Below are 20,318 nucleotides of genomic sequence, written 5' to 3'. Positions count from 1 at the left end.
AGGGGGCCTAAATGTGCTTGGTGGTCTGACTCCCAGGCATGTACAGCAGATCAGAAGGGAAGGTTATGAGCTGAAAAACTGATTGTGCTAATCGCAAAACTTTTGATTTACTCTACGGATGGTAGGACAATGAACTTTGTTCTAGTTCAGAGCTCTAATTTCAGCCTAAATTAGAAAGATCAATAAAGGATTAACTACAAAAATCTGCAATTCTTTTTGGATGAATCAAGAAATATTTATTTAAGAAGCTTTCCAACAGTGAAGTTAACACCTTGCAACAGCTATTTTTAAAAAATAGAGAAGTTGGCAGACCTTTAGAAGTACCTACATTTAATTTTGAAGAAATAGGTAGAAAACATTTCGACTACTACTCACTTTTTTCAGCCAACTCTCTACACAAAGTTCAATTAATCTTGTCAGTATGAAGGAAAGATTCTGCATATATCATCACTACATTCAAAATCCTGGCAAGCTAACAAAGCCATAGCATAGTTAAATCTCCCAGAGTGCCTGGGACTGTAGCATTTATAGGTTCAAAAAAGTTCTTGGGGTCACATTTCTTTTTCTTCCATCAGCATTTGTCCTTTACAAGCAAGAATGGGTTCTGGATGACCATACTAAGAAATAACTACAGTGCTGATAAACAGAAATTCATGATATGCAAACCTTGTCCTTCTCCCATTGCTGAAGATATCAGAGTGTGTTTTCATATTTTTGTGGCCAAAGTGAGCTCTGAATACCACAATTAAAGTGGGATATGTTTCTAAAAACAGAGCGTGCTGTAGAGTTCAGAAACAGCCTGTTCCATTGTGAACAAAGAACTGCAAATATATCTTCTTACTAATAATATAAGGAGTTACTTCTGGCTCTAATCAACAATGCACTATGTTGTCTCCCACTCACCCCACTCCAGCATTCGCTACTACAACATTTGTAGCAGGTAGCAAGGAGGAATACACACAAAAGGAGAAAGCTCAGAGATGTATTTCTGTGTTTATTTAGCAAGAAAAAAAAAAATCCTTATTTTGAAAATTGTATCAGCCAATTCAATTTGCTTGAAAAATGAATTGTTTTACCTTGATGTATGATTTCTGAGTCCTGCTAAGGCTGTCTGGCCTGTTAGAAGGTCTTCACCTTTAGCAGAGGTCTCCAGATGAAGAAGATCTCTTCACCCTGGAACTCCCAGAGGCTCCCTGTAACAATGCCTGGAGACACAGCAACAGAGAAGGCATTTAGCTTCATCATTGTGCATCATCAAAGCCACAGTTTGAAAATGGACAAGGGTCCTGAAAGGTTGAACTTTGGCTTAGACAATGTAAATTTCAGAAATCAGAACCCTTCATCTTCATTTGGAGACTGAAAGCCTGCAAACAGGTAGTCAGCAGTACCGGACAGCTGTACATCCAGTCAGCTGTAGATGGTCTCTAGCATTTATATTGCCAGTCCTAACAGCATAATCTCCAAGCTCTGAAGTTTCACAGGTGACCTATAGGTATCAATCCTGAATTTCTCTCATGTCATTATTTTCCCCATGTTGTCAGAGAGATGCACTGGGAATGCTTCAGAGCAAACAGAACAAATGTGACACATCACATCTTCTCAGGGAAGTTGCAGAGTGCTGTGCCACGACAGGCAAGAAACACAGACTGCAAATCTCCCTGCACATGACTTCCATCCAGCTGACAAACCAGTCCTTGTTAAATATCCACTCCAGAACACTGTCTTACGCTCAGAAAAATTAAAAGTAAAAATCCTTAAATTTTTCCATCAGAAGGGAAGGATAACAAGAATGCCTTCCTGAAATTAATGTGTTTCACCACTGCTTTTCACATGCAAAACAACCATACAGAATTTGGTAGGTTACAAGACATGACCTAAATCCCTGTTTATGTTCTTTTTCTCAAAATGCCACCTGAGGTAAGATCAGCTCTAATCATACAGAAAAGTAGGGTACATGAGATTTCTAGGGTTTGCTTTTATTTGACAGTATGTGATCAAGCACCCTTAGTGGCACAAGCAGATGGCACAGCAGCTTCTTTCAAGCAAACCATTCTGAGCAGTTTCAGTTGTTCAATTATTTTAGTTTTCTAATCAGCTATTCACTCTAGAAACAGGACTGCAATCAGGTCACAGATCATGTGATGAAACACGGGGTTCCTTTAACAAAAATCTCAAAAATATGTGCGAAAAATGTTTAAGCACGAATTCAAGAAAACAGGTGTCTCATACAGTTAACACACCAACAGGCAGCAATATTTGTCAGATATCAATTACTTTGGGCTTCCTCCCTCCCAGTCTTTAGGGAACTTGACTGAGTTTGGGTCTTGACATGAGTACAACTGGGTTTGTTTGTGTTGGGTGGGTGGATGAAGTCTCATCTTGGGACACTGGCTGCCTTTGAAACTGGTACAAGAGAAATGGGCAACAATGGAGGGATTTCAGAGAGATGGGTATCTTCATGTAAATGCTTACAAATTAGAAATAATAACAAGAGAAAAATGAAGGCATAAACATATTCAGAGTGACGTAGCATTACAGCTACTCCGTTATTACAGGCCTGCTGTAGTATTGTTATTCTGGTATTCAGTAAAGGAAAAAAAAATTTAAAACATGGTAAGAAAAAAAAATACTCTTGTATTATTACAAATTTTTCTGATATTCCAAATTACTGTACTTTACTCAGTAATTCTGAACAACACTCATTTCAGTCTAAAAACGAAAGCAACTTTGCAAGCAAAAGGATGTAGCAACTCGTAGTTTGAGATCCCTGAAAGTTCATATTTGACAAGTCAGAGGGGAAAAAAGTGAATGTGGTCATTAATTGCAGCTAGTAAATCTGTTCCAGACGTATTTCTTGGCCAACAGCTTCAGCAAGTTCAAGTACAAACACTTATTTCCAAGTTGAGTGAAAATTTCAACAACTATCAACTGGTCAGGATAGAAGACATCCCAAAAATCCCCAGAAGGCTGTTAGATGTAATGCTTAAAAAGAAAAACTTGCGACAAAATACTGGGGAAAAAGAAGTTCACAACTTTTTGTGTAGGCAAATATTCAGCTTCACAAATTCTTTCCCTTCTGCCTGTTGAAATTGGACTCCCTTCCTTTTTATTTCTCCACTAAGTTGCTGGTTTAGAATCTGCAAAGAATATGGTCTGTAGCTCCCAAATTTACATCTAGTGCTAGTAATGTTACCAGTCTCCTATGGGAAATACTTATCACTGAGTTGACTATATTCATGTTTACAGATGAAAGTATGTTATGAATGTATATGTGTGCATGCATCTGTATAAATATATATATTAAAGTAGCTGAACAGTTATCAGTCAGCTTCTCTTCTCTAAAGTGCTCAGAACTGCATTTTAAAAATATTTTTATGAAACTGTTTTGTATTTATAGACTACATCCTGAGTTTCAGCCTTTATCCAACAAGCTGGAGCCTTTTATGACACATGTAGTTTCCTGCTTTGCTGTCCAGTATCAACAAGTCTTTGGGCTTTTTTTCTGAAAAGACTTTTCATCCTCACTTGCTATGTTCTTCCTCTCTTTCATTCTCTTGCTCAGTATGAAATCAAAGTTTTAATACTTACAAAAATACACAGACTCTCACAGAAGAGAAGCCAAACCTGATTTAGAAGGATTCGTGAATGAACAAATGAATGGGCTCCTTATTCTAATAATCCCAAAGGCATCAATCTAAACCTTCAGACCTCACTCAAGTCTACCGTGAGTTCTACCGTGAGTTTTCCATTACCCAAACTAAAGTCTTTAAAAATGTAGGATTTATTTACAAAGAAATAAGCTGCTATAGATGCACAGCAGCAGACGATTAAGCATTTGATAACTTGATGCTTTGATAAGGCGTTACCTTCATCACTGTCACTGGAGGAAAACTGAAGTAAGGAAACTGAAACTAGAAGATAGTGGAAGAATCTAGCTATTCAAATAAATAAGATATACTTTCTGTGTCAAAAGAGATATGAAAGCTCTCTTCAGCCAAACACCTGTGAGAGAATAAAGTTATTTAACAAAGCAGAACAGGTATAGAAGATCTCAGCCTTCGACTAGAAACAAGGGAATATTTACCAATGCGTATTGTGCCAAAACTACTCAACCTGTTTAATGAAGACCTAAATTTTCACAGGCAGGAGGTACAGACTCACTACTCTCACATCTCCATAACTTTCAGGTAAAAAAGCTCACATCAAACATGAATTGAAAGGTGTCAATTTAGAGACCACAATTTTCAGAAACATTAATTCATGGAGTTTTGTTAGGAAGGGGCCATATCCACTAAATCCAGCAATTTCTATACCCGTAGACAGATTCGTTTTCATTAACAACAACAATAAAACTAAACTGTAATCTGTTTGTGTGGTCAGGATTAAGCCACTGAAAAGCTAAAGGAATCAAATTAAAGATAAACAGAAAAATCATAAGTTGGGCAGTCCCCACAATTAACATTAATATGTTTGCATTTTGCACAGCATTACATTAATTATTACTCTATATTACTTTTGCTGGCTAATAAAAGCATAAGTATCTTCCGTATTGGAGGTTTTACTTCTGAGATGGAACAACATTCGCTTTTTCTGACTTTATACACAGTTGTTAAAAATATTCACCCCAACACAGATCAGTAGTAATAAATTTCATTGTAAAGTAAAACACCTATAAGGAACTAAGAGGAGCCTTATTCACCACAAAGCTTGATGAAAATATTGCTAATTTTCCTCAAGCAAGAGTTACATCAACTGGACAACTGAAAGGTAGTAACATTGTTAAAGGTCTCATGGTTTCACTACCACTATTATTGCAGCTGTGAGTATTTCACTAGGAGACTCTGGATCGGCACAGCTATCCATCCACTATATATTATAAGGGAGAGTTACTGTACATTTACAGAAGCATGGAGTGCACTAATCTCCTAAATGTTAATTATACTGACACAAAGCTTCAATTAGAAGTAGATTACCAAGTCCAACACACTAATATTTTTGTTTGCTGGTGTGTAAGTACACACGTCTGAGAATCATAGCTACAAGAAGAGACAAAAAGCAGTTTATCTTCATTAGTTTTCTCCCCACATTGTCAAATACTTTATTTTCTAGTCTTCAAGGCCAAGGGTTTCATTAAAAGTTTGTATCAGTTATAATAGTATAAAAGGAAAAAAAAAAGGAACACAGAAAAAAAGGTTTTCTGGCCAGCATGGTACCTGGTTCTGCAGGAGAGGTTTTGTCTTCTAGAGTTAAAAAATAAATGAAAATATGTATAGACATCACAACAGAAAAATTAGAGTGGGCAGCCCAGTAAAACAGGACTCCAAAGATGAGTAAAAAGAGATGGTTGTTCTCTTGACAAAGAAATTGTCTTAGAGGAAAATGAAGGGCAGGAAAATTAAAGTACTTGAACAAAGCAGTAGCTTTGTTCTGTCTGATGGGTTTCCATCCTGTCACTTTCTTTGTGCACCCGAGGAATGCCAAACAAATTAATGACAACAAAAAAGCAATCAGAATTAGGTCTGCTAAGACAGGTGGTTATCAAAGAGGATAAACACAACTGTTACGGAAAACTATTCCTTCAAGAAACTCCACTGAAAAGCAGCAGATGATTGAAAACACTCCCCAGCTGAAAGCACAAACACAGTTCAAGGGGTACCAACTAAAAACTGAAACTGGGAATTATGAACTGAGTTTATATACTAATGTACAATCTCCTACCCTCTTCAGTCTCTGTGAATATACATCTCTTGCCAAGGGACTCGAAAGAAGAAAGACTGTAGGCTTGTGAGCATTCCTGGGTTCAGTGACAACAGCTAACTTAAGAGTTCAAAGACAGACCACAAACGGTAAGGAAAACAAGGTATACGACGAAAAGTAAAATTATTCCAGTGTGGGGTGGTGTGAGAAGCAGAAAAGGCCTTGACACCATGCAAGCACTGCTCAGCAATAAGAAAAATATGACTGTATTATCAACACTGGTTTCAGCACAAATCCAAAACATGTCTCCATACCAGCTACTATAAAGAAAATTAACTCCATCCCAGTCAAAACCAGCACAAAGTGACAGGAGAAGATGGATTTAAGAAGGGGCCTGTTACCATGATTCATTTTAAGTAAATAAGACTCAGAAATTTAATCAGAACAATCAAGTTTCTTAAGTTTTCCCCGTGAAAGGGAATAGAAAAATATCATACCACCTTATTGCTACAAACATTGCAGAAAACCATAAAACAGGGAATGGAAGTTGAAACTAAAGCAAAATAAGAGACCCTTTGTATGAGTTTTTGGTGACTTCTCTATCAGTTAAAAAAAAGTCAATTAAATGTCCTAAAAATTACATCATTAAAGCAGTTAATTTTCAAATTTAAAAAAAACCCAGTGTACTCTCTGAGTTGCTATTGATGATCCAGGGAAGATGTCAGCATATGCTATCTCAAAGAGTTATTCCCAAATATAAAGGTTTCTGAATGTCAGCCAGGGTATAACCCCAGAAGTAAACCAAATTCTGAACTGTCCTCCTTTTGAGTTTGCAATTTAGCTTTATTAATTTTTCATAGTCCCCACAAAAGATAACCGCTTCGTTGTTCAATAAGATGCAAGCTAAGTAATTGGTTTGACTTTAGAACAGACAACAGGAGCAACCATATGCTATAACCATCTTTGACTGCTATTTAGGAGAAATCTTAAGACATCGATGCAAATATACATGAGAGCAATTAATTATATGCAGCTGAAGAGGGAATCATGTATATTACACTACCCTGCCTGCATTCTCACAACAAACTTCCCAGAAATCAGCCATACTGATCTGCTGGGTAGATTTGAACTCTACTAAGCATAAGAAAAGCATGGAAATACAAGCAAAACTATGCATGAGACAGATTTTAGACCTGACAAGGTCTCTCTGGCTTTTAATAGCGACACCATTATCATTTTAAGAATGGTACTCTGGAACGCACAGACACTTCCAAAACCCTTTCTTTGCAACATCAAAGTTACACAAATGTACCTTAATGCCTTCAACAGACTTGGACTCATGACTGTTTTTGTAGCAAATCAAGCCACAATAAGAGAAGTAGATTTTTACGCAAATTATAAAACGAATTTGCTGTAGCCTCTAATCTTTCTGTCATCTTGGCAGATCTGCATACGACAAGCTGTGCAAGAGACACGAGAGCCCTAACCCTTCCATCCTGATAGTGAACCCCCACATGAGATGTGTTACTTCGCCCTTGGATGTGACCAACGGACAATGACCCACATTAGAAACAATAAAAGTGACATCCAATCTGATTAAATGATCAGATCAAAACAGCTCTCAGGTTTTCAGGACACAGTTAGATGCTGAAGTAAAACCTGCCCAAATAATTTTGCCACGGAATGACGCCAGGGAACTGCAGAGTGGTTCTCCAAAGTACCTGAATGACCAGAGGCAGTATGGCACTTTCATCAGACATAGGAAATTGGGAAGTAGGAAAGTTATTGAATACCAAGCCATGCACACATTTTGGAGAAGTTTTAGGTCACTTTTGTTTGCTCACTGGCCAACTTAACAAGAACCAAATTTACAATATAAGCCTGAGAACTAGAACAAGCACAAATTATTAATAATGAGACATTTGCAAATGCAGAGGAAAAAAACGCCCACCCCACCCAAAAAAAAATCCCACCAAAAAAAAAACCAATCACACACACCCCAAACAAAAAAAACCCAACCCAACCCAAACCAAAAAAAACCCACCACCACCACCAAAAAAATCAAACAACACAACAAAACAAACAAACAAAAACAACCCCACAAAAACAAAACCCAAACAAAAAACCAGATCCTTCAGAAGAAATAAGAGACAAGTAGCAGGACGAATCAGCTGAGGCAAATAGTCATTGACTTATTGATTCATTACGCATGACCAAAAAACAGATGGACATTACAGCCTATAAAGGCAAATTTTCCTCTGGCCTGAAAGACTCTCCAGCCTACACTTCTACATGCAAGTTTCCAGGTAAAGACTGTTCATCAGCAAGTTATTACAATCCCAAAGTACCAAGAATTCACTTTAATCTCTATTCGAGGACAACCACTTGCTTACCCTGCTTCATACCCAGACTGTCATTTCTCTCTTCACAACCCAGTGTAACCAGGAAGACTAACTTGGTTCCTGATTATTCAACTGTAATTGTTTGTCTTCAGATGTTTTACAACTGGAGGAGAAAATACACAAACAGGTGAACCCAGTTTTGACTTTAAATCAGTCAACAAATGAAACGTTAGTAATAAGAGACATGAAACGGATACATTATCCATGACAGGAAATACTAAGTCTACAGTTTGGCTTCAAAACAAAACCCCACAGTCCACTTTGCTGGGAACAAGAAGATATACAAACCTTTGACTTGGGGTCAGGCCATGGGGTCAAACATACAAAGAGGATATAAATGAGAGATTATTTCTAAAACTTACTTTGCAAAGCAGAAGACAGTGAGTACTAAAGTATTTATAAAAACATATCAACACTGAAAAAAAGGCAAGTACAAGGGCGTGTAGATGTCAGCCAGGCACAGATGTGCTGCCTGCTTCAGTCAGTCAGTCAAATCCCTGTCACCAGCCAAGCCTGGGGACCTGACTCTCACATCCAGGTTTTGTCTGCATCAGACCTGAAGCAGGGGAGCTTCCCAAGACCTCACACTACCGACCAATATGGGGACTTGGGAAGGCTTAAGTCAACACACTAAAAACCTTTCCTATAAACTACATTAAAGCATGACTGCTGTTTATTAAATATGCCTAATATTGGACTGCAAGAAATTACAAGGAGTTTAATGCTTCCCTTTGTGACCTGCTTCAATATTTCACTATCATCATTGATAGGAACAATAAAACAGTATCACACTTGCAGGGAAAAAGAGTGCTGGGTATAGGATATCGATGATTTAACTTTAATGAGGCGGCAGAAGGAGTCCTTGCATCATGCCCAGTGAAGCATGGAAATGGGATGTCTTACCAAAAGCCTTCCTCCCTGGACTACAAGAAGTGGAGCCCACCTCCGGGCCATGGGCTCAGTGCTTCGGACAACAGCAGATGGTTATAAAAGTAGGAATTAAGCATAACATGCCAGCTCTGCAAAAGTCTACCTTCATCAGAGGCATTTAATAATAACTTTTTCATGCTACACACCACAAATTTTGAGAAGCAGAGAAGGAAACAGTTTTGTATATTGATGCAATTCCAGCTTAGAAACAGGCCATTTGAGGCAATTCTGTACAGAAGTAAAAAATACATAAGATGCGATGATTGCTTACTTTTCTTTGTTTACAGCTAATTATAAAAAAATGTTCACTGGTTAAAAGATTTTAATGAAAATTATAGACAGAATTTCAGTGCAATGGTACAGCACTTCCATACCCCAGAAGTAGCAAATCCAGGACCCTGTTCACCTCCAAGTAGCAGGAAGCTGGCAAACAGGCAAGGGGCAAGCAGCCAAACCAACCACTACTGCTAAGAGCAGTATAAATCAACAGTTTGAATCGAAAGGCTTTACACTTCTCTTCTGAGCACTTTGCCACTTATTGCTCCTTTTATAAACATTTATCAACCTTGTACTGGGTAACTGTGGTAAGGCCTGAAAGGGGCACCAGTTGCAGAATACTTCCATGGGTTTGACCTTGATTTGGGCCACTTGACTGTCAAATGTCAAACCTCAGGAGTAACCTAAGAGACTACATTCTCACTCTGTTCTGACATAAACATAACTTAGCATAACATAATGTAACATTTTGAAACTTTTCTTACACCTTATAAATAAAAACATCAAGCAGTCACATCATGCCACTAGATGCAGGGCAAAAAGCCACAGACAGGAGATAGGGCATTTCCATGGGTTGCCACGTTCATAGTCTTCCTTTGATAACTCTTATCCTCACTTAACAGCACTGAGGCCAGGGAAGAAGGAAAGAATAGACAGTATTTCTAAAAAAGCTTTCAAAGCAGGAACAGAATTCACAAAGCAGATAGTTATTTCAAAGCACCAGTCATAAATGAAAAGATGTACAGGAACTTTCAACTAGTCAGTCACACATCACCAGTCCATAAAGCGAGGACTCTCTTCTACTCTGAAGCCAAAGGGTAACTGAGAGAGATCATCCTATCCTGTCACTGATTCTGAAACCACCTAGTAATTCTTTTTAAATAATGGAGATGGACCTCTAACACACTGCTTAACCTTCAGAATTTTAAAAGAATCCACAGCTAAGGAAATGATACTGGTCATTTTGGTGACCAAAAAAAAAAAATCTTCAAAACCACAAGCAACATTTTTCTATATCAAAATATGTATTTTTCACTGGAGGCAATCACATATTCCTAAAGACGTGCATTTTGATGATCCCATCAGATTAATGAAATATTATATGGCATTCCTCCTTGCAAAAGTTGACAACATGATGTTCCCGCAGAAAATTTTGTGCAAGTTCTCTACAAAGATAGGCACCCAAACAAGTACGAAACCCCAAACATTGAATTTGAACATTCTGAAGCTTAATATATGAGGCATCTAAGGAGATGCCTGTGTAACATACAAAATTTAGTAATAAAAGTACTATGGACAGAAGGAACAAACTTTTAAATTAAGTCCAACATCGAAAGAGATATCTATCTTAATTTTTATTGCAATGCTATAATTTCTACTGCTACATTTGCATACTGTACAAACAATGCATTTAAATTTCCAGTTATCCTCACAGGATCATAGAATAGTTTGCATTGGAAGGGACCTTTGAAGGCCATCTAGTCCAAGCCCCCTGCAGTGAGCAGGGACATCTTTAACTAGATCAGGTTGCTCAGAGCTCTGTTCAACCTAACCTTTAACATTTCCAGGGATGTGGCATCTACCACCTCTCTATGATAATAAAAAAGGGAATAAATTTTCAGAAGCATGTTTTCTCAGTCCCTGCTGAGAAAGTGTTTCATATAATGCAATTCAAGCAGAATATGTTTCAATTTGCTTAACACAAACCAGAAAAGAATAATTTTATTACACTTTAAAGAAAAAGTAGTATACCAAAAGTCACCATTTGGTCACTAACTAAAAAAATTAAAATAAAATATGTGGGATGTGAACAAAATTCAATAGGTATTCCTAAACTACATTTGACATTATTCTCTCATGTTTTATGTTTTTAATGATCTTGATTATCTTTCCTCATTTCACAGGCAAATAACCTAACTATGCAAGTTAACTTTTTAATCCAGCAAATTTCAAGTGATTTTCAACATTCAAAGAATTGTTGGGAACAAACTTTCTCTGTATTGACAATACTTCAGCACTTAGACAGCATAGCAATTTAATAAGGATGTTATAATTTAGTCCTGTGTGGGTGTCAACTGATTTGCTTCAAAGTCTGCTTCACATCTACAGAAGTTATTCACTAAGAAGATGCAATTATATTAGTCACATGGGCTGACTACAATGTCTAAAGCTTCTGCACATCTCCCTTTGGGAAGTTACGACCTGCAACTCCACACATTGGAAGACTTTTCCTAAAAGTGATAAATATATATGTTGATTTTTGTCAGCTCGAACCCAAATTTTCCTGGGCAGATAGGTTTAATTTGACAGGACCTGTAGCAGCAGACAGACAGGGTTTCCAAACTCTGCCACATCCACAAGATATTGGGCAGGAATAGGAGAAAAGGAAAGTGTTGATACAGGAGTCCCGAACACAAACTTTTTAATTAAAATGACCTTTTCTGCCTCAAGTTTGCACTCCTTGATACATTGTTAGACATGGAAATACAAACTAAAATTCTAAACCCTCACATTTGAAGGAACTACTCCAGAAACAACTTCAAGATGCCAACACAGATGGCATCTAATTTAACCTAATTTTTTTTTGTCAAGTACAACATCCATGGATTACAAACAGCATTTTTTTAAGAGAAGACTCTTACTTGATTTACAGAACTTGCAAATTGATGGAAAATTCATTACATCCCTCTGTGTAAGTTGTTCCATGATTAATTATCCTAATTTAACTACCTTTGCTTTCAGTTCTACAGTGACACAGAAGCTTAAGCTAAAATTAAAAGCTTCATACAACTGTTTTCCCTAAGTTTGTTTAAATCTCTAATACAGTAGATTACCATAGCTGGAAGAGCCAAGAATTTCCCTATAATTCCAGTTTCCTTATTTACCAGCACTCGTCCCAGTGCTTCCAGTATAGATATTTAACACCAGGCCAAGGCACTGGTGCTGTGTAGCTAAACACACAGGGCAGTGGTTGCTGAGGAGAAGCAGGAAAGCTACACAAGGCCAAGTGAGGGATTTCACATTTTAGTATCTCCCAATGAATTAAAACAAGAATTGTCAAGCTTCCATATTTATTTATTTTGCTGACAGGGATGTTTTCAGGAAAACAAAAAATTGAATCCCGTGGCCAAATCTTGTTATATTGACACCACAAGACTTCTGGGTGGAACATGGTCATACACAGGTCAGAAGGCAGAGGCAGCAAGGTTGGGGCCATGGCATGGGACTGAATAGCAGGCACACATGGCCAGGGGAAATGCCCAGGATCCCCAGCCCCAAGCAGGGCCTCGCACTGAGAAACACACAAAGAACGTGCTCCTGTGAGTTTTTATCATGGTGATCAAAAATACACAGGGGAAGAAAGACATTGGGGTGCTGGAGTGTGTCCAGAGTCTCTTCTAACCAAGTAACAAGTGAGTTATGTGAAGGAAGGTTTAGATTATATATTAGAAAAATTTCTTCATCAAAAGAGCTGTCAAGCATTGGAACAGGCTGCCCAGGGAAGTGATGAAGTCAGGGACATGTTTTAGTGCTAGACGTGGCAGTGTTAGGTTAATAGTTGGACTCAATAATTTTAGAGGTCTTTTCAAACCTCAATGACTCTGTTTTAAGGTGAACATGTTAACACCCTGATGGAAAGGGAACTGTTCCCATCCATGTTTCAGAGCAGCAGGCTCTTTCCTCACCAGCGCTTCCCCAGTGAGGAAGCTTTCTAGTCATGGAGGATAATTTTTGTCGAATAAAGCCTTAAGTTATTAATAAGAATAAAATCTCTTGACCTAGATTTTCTCCAGCTTTAAAAAAACCAGCATATACACACACAACACAGCCTTCCTCTACAAACACAAACATATTATACTCAGTATACAGCAGAGCACTTCAAAACAGATATTTCACAATGAAAACAAAAAAAAGCTTTTCGTGCCCCTCCCTTACCCAGCTTTGTCTAAGAACATGAATACAGATGATGTTTGATTAAAACAGAAACCTGAACCCCAAGTTGAACGTATTTACTTTTCAAAAGCAATTTACAATTTTATTTTCTTCTTGCCTGCTGTGATAATTGATGAAAACTACACAAGGATTAAAATGAGCACAGGTGCATGTCTACACAGTTCAAAGAGATTTGATCTCAAATGAAAATAATAATAATAAAAAAAGCTTGAGTATTTTTAGGAGTGGATTTAACACAGCCTAACCAAATAAGCCTAGATTAAAAGTAGGATTTTACAGTCCAGACTTCATGTTACTGACATTATGAAATACAAATTTTAAATTTATCAAAAACTTTTGTGAGCAATACCTGATTTACTGGTGTTAACAGTCCTCCATATCATAAGTGTCAGAGTGGATCCAGATTAAAAAATAAAGGCACAATAAACAGTAAAGAGCACTAAAATACAATACAAATGCATGTGTCGCAACAGACACTTGGCACTAAATCAACACTATTTTTAAATTTGTGAGAGGTAAAAGGCAAGTCTATGAGCTGAGAATATCTTTCTGCCAATATACAAATCAGCACAAAAACTGTTTATTTTCTTTGCCAAATTTATACTGCTACAGCTGGATCACAACTTCCTTGCACCCATGAGGTCAGGAACTGTTTGAAAAGAAAGGCATAATACAGCTAATCTTTGTGTCAGCTCATCATACCTAATGCAAAAAACGTGAATTTCCCCATTTTTCTGTCCCAGCCTCCTCCAGCAAAGCTAACAAGCACATTGCTAATCCCAAATTTGTTGAACTACTTTGTTAAATAGATTTAAAAGACAAATACACACAAATCACACAGGATAAAGAATTTATTCTGTGCTCAAGGCTTATTGCTGAGCTTCTATTAGAATTGAAAACAAACAAACAAACAAAAACAACAAAAAAAACCCAGAAACAACAGCACTCAATTGTATAGAAAACAAATTTATTTGTCTCAAAGGCATGCCAAAGGAAGACTCTACACCTATTTAGGTATTTTTATACAAGAGATCCTTTCCTGCCTAAACTACCTAAAACACTATTCCTCCACTAACATATATTCAATCTTCTTCTTGAAGCAGAATCCAATATATTTTTAGGCCTCTGAATAATAACAATAGGAGATTACAAATATATGGATCAGAAATGGAAGAACTCCCTTTTCTCCTTTCCCTCCCCATGCTGGGGGGCAAGCTCACAACTCCCTCATAAGGGACACAAGAGCTAACCACCGGTTCCTCCAGATAGGCTTAATTTTCACTTAAGTACCCTTTTGTGTAGTGAGAATGAGAAAATGCTGGCAATCATTTTGCAGAAACACATCAGTGAAATTGTTGACATCTGAAGTTTTTTCTCAAGAGCCTTGTAACTACATTTACCTCTACACATTCTCCTGTAAGTCTTACCACGGATTTTTACTAAAGTAGCATCCACATATACATTAATGCCATCTACACATCAAAAATCTTACTGACTTAGAGGTTTTGAAAACCCTGAAGTTTTGACTAGATTTGCACACAAGCCACGGAGGATTCACTAGGGCACCAAGCCCAGTCCTTCAATAGACTGGTAAAGAAACTGAAATTAAGACATGAAAATCTTAAAAAAAATTAACACACCACAAACATATGCTTCTAGCACTTTTTCTTTAATCAAAAATCTATCATGTGCCAATATTACACAATTCAAAAATATTTCCTTTAAATTTGTTACAGCACCAAGAAACTAATCTTCCTGTTGCTTAAACCAGCTTGTATGCTAGCTATTGTTTTAACTAATGCTGACAGATGATTTAAACTGCTCCCTAAATACAAAATTTTCAAGGATAAGCAAAAGAAACTGCATAAGGAGAAAACAGTCTTTTACCAACTTCTTGATCCATTATATTGCTGAACAAATTTAGTTGTAGGATATTTTCCCGGCCAATATTAAATTTTAGACGCGGTTCAATTCGCGCAAACCACATTTAAAACTACAGGGATCATAAAAGTACAAAAAGCAAGACCACTGAAATAGTGAACAAATGATTTTTCACATTTCACAAAATTCTGGAGGTCAGTTCAAGCCCTCAGGAAGACAAAACCTGTTATTTTTAATTATGGCATACAATTCTGTACATAAAAAACATATATTTACTGTAAAGTTTAAAAGTAACAAAGAGGAGACTAAGGCATTAATTGAAAAAAATTAAGACTTCATATCCTAAATAATTTAGATACTCTAAAATAATCTAAATATAAAACTGCTGTCATTTAGTTTTAATTAACAGATAACCAATTCATTTTTCTGCACAAACTTGCATAGCACATGGCTAATTACTACTCTGTGAAGAGTCTGGGAAAAAAGAAGGCACAACATTTTACATAGTTCATCAACAATAAAAATCAAAATACCACTCAGTGCCTTTTTTCGGGGAGCAAGCAAGTATAAATAAAAACATGCACTTTAACACACAGGCTACTAAACAGGAATAAGACTGGGAAGTGAATCTGCACAGGAAACCCAGGATTAAGGCTGAAACTCTATTCTAATCCTTCTGTTCACAGAAGCAGCAGTCACCAGGCAGCATGTGGTCTGGGCACGCACCTGCAATACACAGGCAGGATTTAAAAGTGCTTACAAAGAGATCAAGCTTTGCCTGAGAAAAGTTTCTTTTTGGCTTAGGAAGTAGAGTATCTGCCTTCTTCAAAAAACAAACAATAACCACACACCATCAGCTTGTCAGTGATTTTGCCAGAATGATACCTGGACGTGACACATGCACAACTCACCATTTCTGGGAATTGACTTGACAGTGAGGAAAAAGCTCAAGAAAAGAGAAAATTCTCCCTCTTCTTGTGAACACACTAAACAGTTCAAGTCGACACAGTCATACCACACCTGTGAACTTTGCATTACCTTTATGTAAATTCCTGGATTAACCAATGAAGTCTACACACTTGGTAAAGGTCTTCATAAACTGAAGAGTGGAGGAGGAATCCTTGAAACACAATGAATTCCCCTAACAATTAAATAATAATATCATTTATCTGGTGTTTCAAAATGACTAGTAAAAGAACAAGGTTCATCTTTAAATTTCATTTCCTTTTGCTTCACACAATCTTTTCTGATACTTTTGTACTACAACATGGCATTAGGAGTTACAGTGGGAAACTTCCAGCTGGGCTTGGGACCTCAGAAATTCCTGCTCTTTATCTGGGAGCTCCTCTGGTGCACCTGGGAGCTAAATGAACATCCAGAAGTCCACAGATCCATTTTGTTTCATGGAAAGACTAGGTCATTACTAAAAAGTGCATGGGGAGGGGTTTTCTAAATCCCGTGATTATAGGTTTAGCATAGAGTGCAATAAAAAGAGAACCACAGAGACCAATATACTTTCCAGTGCAGCAGCTTTGAGAAATCTCTGTTGTCCTCTGAAACCAAAACTACTGCTTTCAGTTCTAAGTCATTTTGTCATAAAAGTTTAAATTCCAAAGGAGTAACAGACATTTTGCTTACGTTTGGTACTGTTTCTCTTGAAGTTTAGTAGAACTGAATTTGGGGAGATATACACATAAACCGGGTGCATCTCTTACCCCACTAGTAGCCAAATATTGACAATAACAAAACCACAGTTTAACAATGGGAAGTGGAAATGTTTGCAGGCTATTTTCTGACCCTTCCCCTCAAGCATATATGACAAGCTGATTGCTATCTGGAGTGGTATAATACCGCTTCATATTCTACCACTAGGTTTCTCTATTGCCTGAAGAGTCAGCTGCAGTCCAACAACAGTTACCACAGAGCAAGGGAGAACTTACTTATTCCCATACACTATATGCATGCTTGCTAATTTAAAATGAAGGTACAGGATGATACCACTAAGTATAAAAGGAATTTTAGGGTAATCATTATTATTTTAAAGCAGTCCAGCATCAGCTCCCATATTTGACTATGCGGAAACTGTCAGGCAAGTTAACAAGCTCCTAAAAACTGGCACTCACTGAGCCGATAGTGAAAGATACTTGGAGAAATAAAAGAGCATTTCAGCTTCCAAACTAAGATGTTTACATAATTAAGATATGCAAATAAGGATAAACAAGGGGAAAAAAAAATCTTAAAAAGCTCTGACTATATCTGCAACCATTTTCCTACATATAAAGCCACAGCCTTTATATCCAGCTTAGTAAGAGCAAAGGCTCAGATAGTTATTTTGTATCTGCTAATTTCTGAATATTATTACATCACGCTGTTACTGACAATCAAGTACTAATACTAATGGTTATTTAAAAGTTCATGGTAATTATAAAACTTATCCTTTTAAACAGTTTACTGTATTAAATACTAAACAGCTTTATCCTGCATAAAAATCAAGCCAAAATACAACAGAGCCTCTTCACTGTAATTCTCAGTTTTCTATTGAAAAGCAAACTCATTATGTTCTATAAAGAGAATAAAGTCTTGAAAAGAAGACTAAATTTGTTCTTTCTCAAAGGCAGGCTCTTAAGAGATTGCATAAAAAGATTTTATTCTTGGCTCAAACAGGAACGTTTGGGAATCACTGCTTTTGAGCAAGGACTCGCCCTTTTAAAGGCAGGAGAATTTATTTGGAAAAGCAGTGTGAAATTTCAAGGGAAAAAAAAAAGCACATGTATTTTGCACTTCCCAGCTTTTGGTACTTTTCCAATTAAGACAAATATCTCAAAATAACCTCTTCCCCATATAACCACTTTCTCATAGATGTTGCCAAGTTATCTTACACCACCAGCAAGAACTTCTACGAGAAAGTAACTATTTCCAGACAATGCAACTCAGAGGATTGACAGTAAGATAAAAGTAAGAGCATTGAGATATTTTAGGGAAGAACTCGGGAGAAGGGCCTGGGGAATGAATACATTTCACTGGGTGCCCACCTCATTCTGCCTTGTCGCCAGCCTTCAGAACATACGCGGGAGCAATGCTGTACCTCAGGACTCGCGGACAACCTTTCCAAGCGCAGGGCAAGACATGAGTTTGAGCCCAGCCCTCCCACTAAGGACTACGTTCCTACCATAGCTAACGGTCCTCAGAGGAGCAACACTTCTCCTTTGGATGCAGAACACGTACTGTAACTGTTTCCCCAGATTCAGTTCAAACCAGCTGCAGAAAGGGAACGCTCATCTAGAAGATTAGGTCAGGTCCCTACAGAAACATTTAGGATTTTTAAGCAAAGAATATTATTTGTGTGTGTACACATGTGGACACCATCATGTTACAGAAAAAAATACCAAGGGATAGAGAGGAAGATTCAGCCTTTTCTCTCCAAGATGACTCAAGATTACCTGCAGACACTGTTGAGGAATCCTGCAGATCCCACAGTCAGTGGTGAAAATCATAAACCAGAGCTCCTCTATCAACTCCTTTTCCCCATCTCATGCACGCACGTTTTCCTGGGAACACTGTTTTGCATATTCTGATAGTGTTTTATGTGAAGGAACTGCTATTTCTCTCTACTGAAAATGCAAAACCTTGACTACGACCTACGAGTGCACTGCACAGTTGGACTCCGGGCACATCAGCCCTTGAAGTGAGCTGTGGTTCTCCTATCAAGTACCCCTCACAGAACCAGAGGTAAGGGACACCAATGGATTCAGGAGGGATGGCTACGTAGATCCTATGGTCCAACCCAGAGGCCAGCCACGCCCCATTTCCAGGGGAGAGGCAGGCCAGGCCATGTACTGTGGGCTACTGCAAGAAGCCTGAACTTGGGGCACAGCAGGGACAGTCTGTGCTTTCCAGGGGCTGCCTCTTTTCAAGAATATTGGGGAGCATGGCCATGAGGTGCACCCTACTGCCAGGACAAGTCCAACACATGCAGCCTGCCTTCAAGACGGAATGGAAGGCTGAGGAAAGACTCTGCCACAAGCAGGTTCTTGGGCTCCACCCTACTGCAGGTGTGTCTCCACAAGCTGCCCTTACAGTAAGGATGGGGAAAAACCAGCATCAGATGAAGGCTATTTTCATAGCTGCCCTCCTTTCCCAAGTATCAGTCTCCAGATACAATTACTGTACCAGGCACCAGCTCATCTGTTCTTTTCCCTTTTTATTTAAATACCCACATGCTGGCATGTACATAGAAGTAAATTAAGGCACTTTTATTATATAAGTCAAGTCCTGACCTGTTCATCTACATACATTAGTATAAAGGTAAAAAGTACTAAAGACATCAAAAATTAAGAATTTAATGGTTAGCTCAAATGCACATCCTAGAGATTGTTAGAAGGGGGAAAAAATGTAACTGAAAAGAATTTAAGACAACAGAAAAGTAACAACAGGGACAGTAAGGCGTTACTTAATTTGAATTTTTTCCCGAAGAATATTTTCCCTTGTGAATAGTTAGATATATTTTATAAGCAGACAACATAATAAACCAGACATCTTAATTTTATGTCGCTTTACATTTTGTACTTATTCAAGCTGAAGACCAACTATATAAATCAAGATAATTTAGATGCTTAGAAATGTTTTTAAATAATCTGAAAAAGTTGTAGAATACAGCCCTTTTCATGAAGAACAAATCCCTTTTCTTCCCAAGTCGGAAAAGAATTGGTTAAAACCAAAACCATCATGTAATTGAGAACAATTAAGCAGGTATGTGCTGTAAATTCCCACCAGGGAAAAGAAGTTCTCCTATACTTTAAACTGCCAAAGGCTGTGAAGCTGTGATCAGAGATATCATTATATTAAAAAAAAGAGACACTGGACAGTAACCCAGTGGCACACTCCCTTCTTTCTCAGGAGCCTTCAGAGGTACAAAGCACAGCAGCCACAACTAACCCAGCCATACTCTAGCACTGTAATTCCCTCCTCCATATCCAGCCTCTGCCTCTTCCTTATCTTTGGAGAACACTTACTAGAGGTGTCAGTGAAGTTTAGAGAGTGGTGACCACAGAGTTTCTGACATTCTCATTTACACTTTTATTAATTGTTATGCCAATGAGCTAGTTGATCATGGATAAAAATTATAAGAGCTGTTTGACTTGGTGAACAAGATAAACAGAACTGAAGTGAGGTATATTT

The 20,318-nt window shown here is 37.7% G+C and overlaps 1 protein-coding gene across 3 annotated transcripts in view; it reads right to left on the bottom strand.

The window, feature by feature from the left end:
• FAM110B (family with sequence similarity 110 member B) overlaps positions 1-20,318 on the bottom strand; it is a 114,243-nt gene that overhangs the window by 82,266 nt on the left and 11,659 nt on the right. For all 3 annotated transcript variants that reach the window (XM_017834304.1, XM_017834302.1, XM_017834310.1), the window contains exon 2: positions 1,077-1,205. The gene's annotated coding sequence lies outside the window, so the exon portion shown is untranslated. The remainder of the gene's footprint in view (positions 1-1,076; positions 1,206-20,318) is intronic.

This window comes from Lepidothrix coronata, unplaced genomic scaffold, assembly GCF_001604755.1.
Source record: "Lepidothrix coronata isolate B3197 unplaced genomic scaffold, Lepidothrix_coronata-1.0 Scaffold232, whole genome shotgun sequence".
NCBI classification, from domain to species: Eukaryota; Metazoa; Chordata; class Aves; order Passeriformes; family Pipridae; genus Lepidothrix; species Lepidothrix coronata.
The sequence above is the reverse complement of the archived record's forward strand: the minus strand, read 5'-3'. Positions and strand labels throughout refer to the sequence as shown.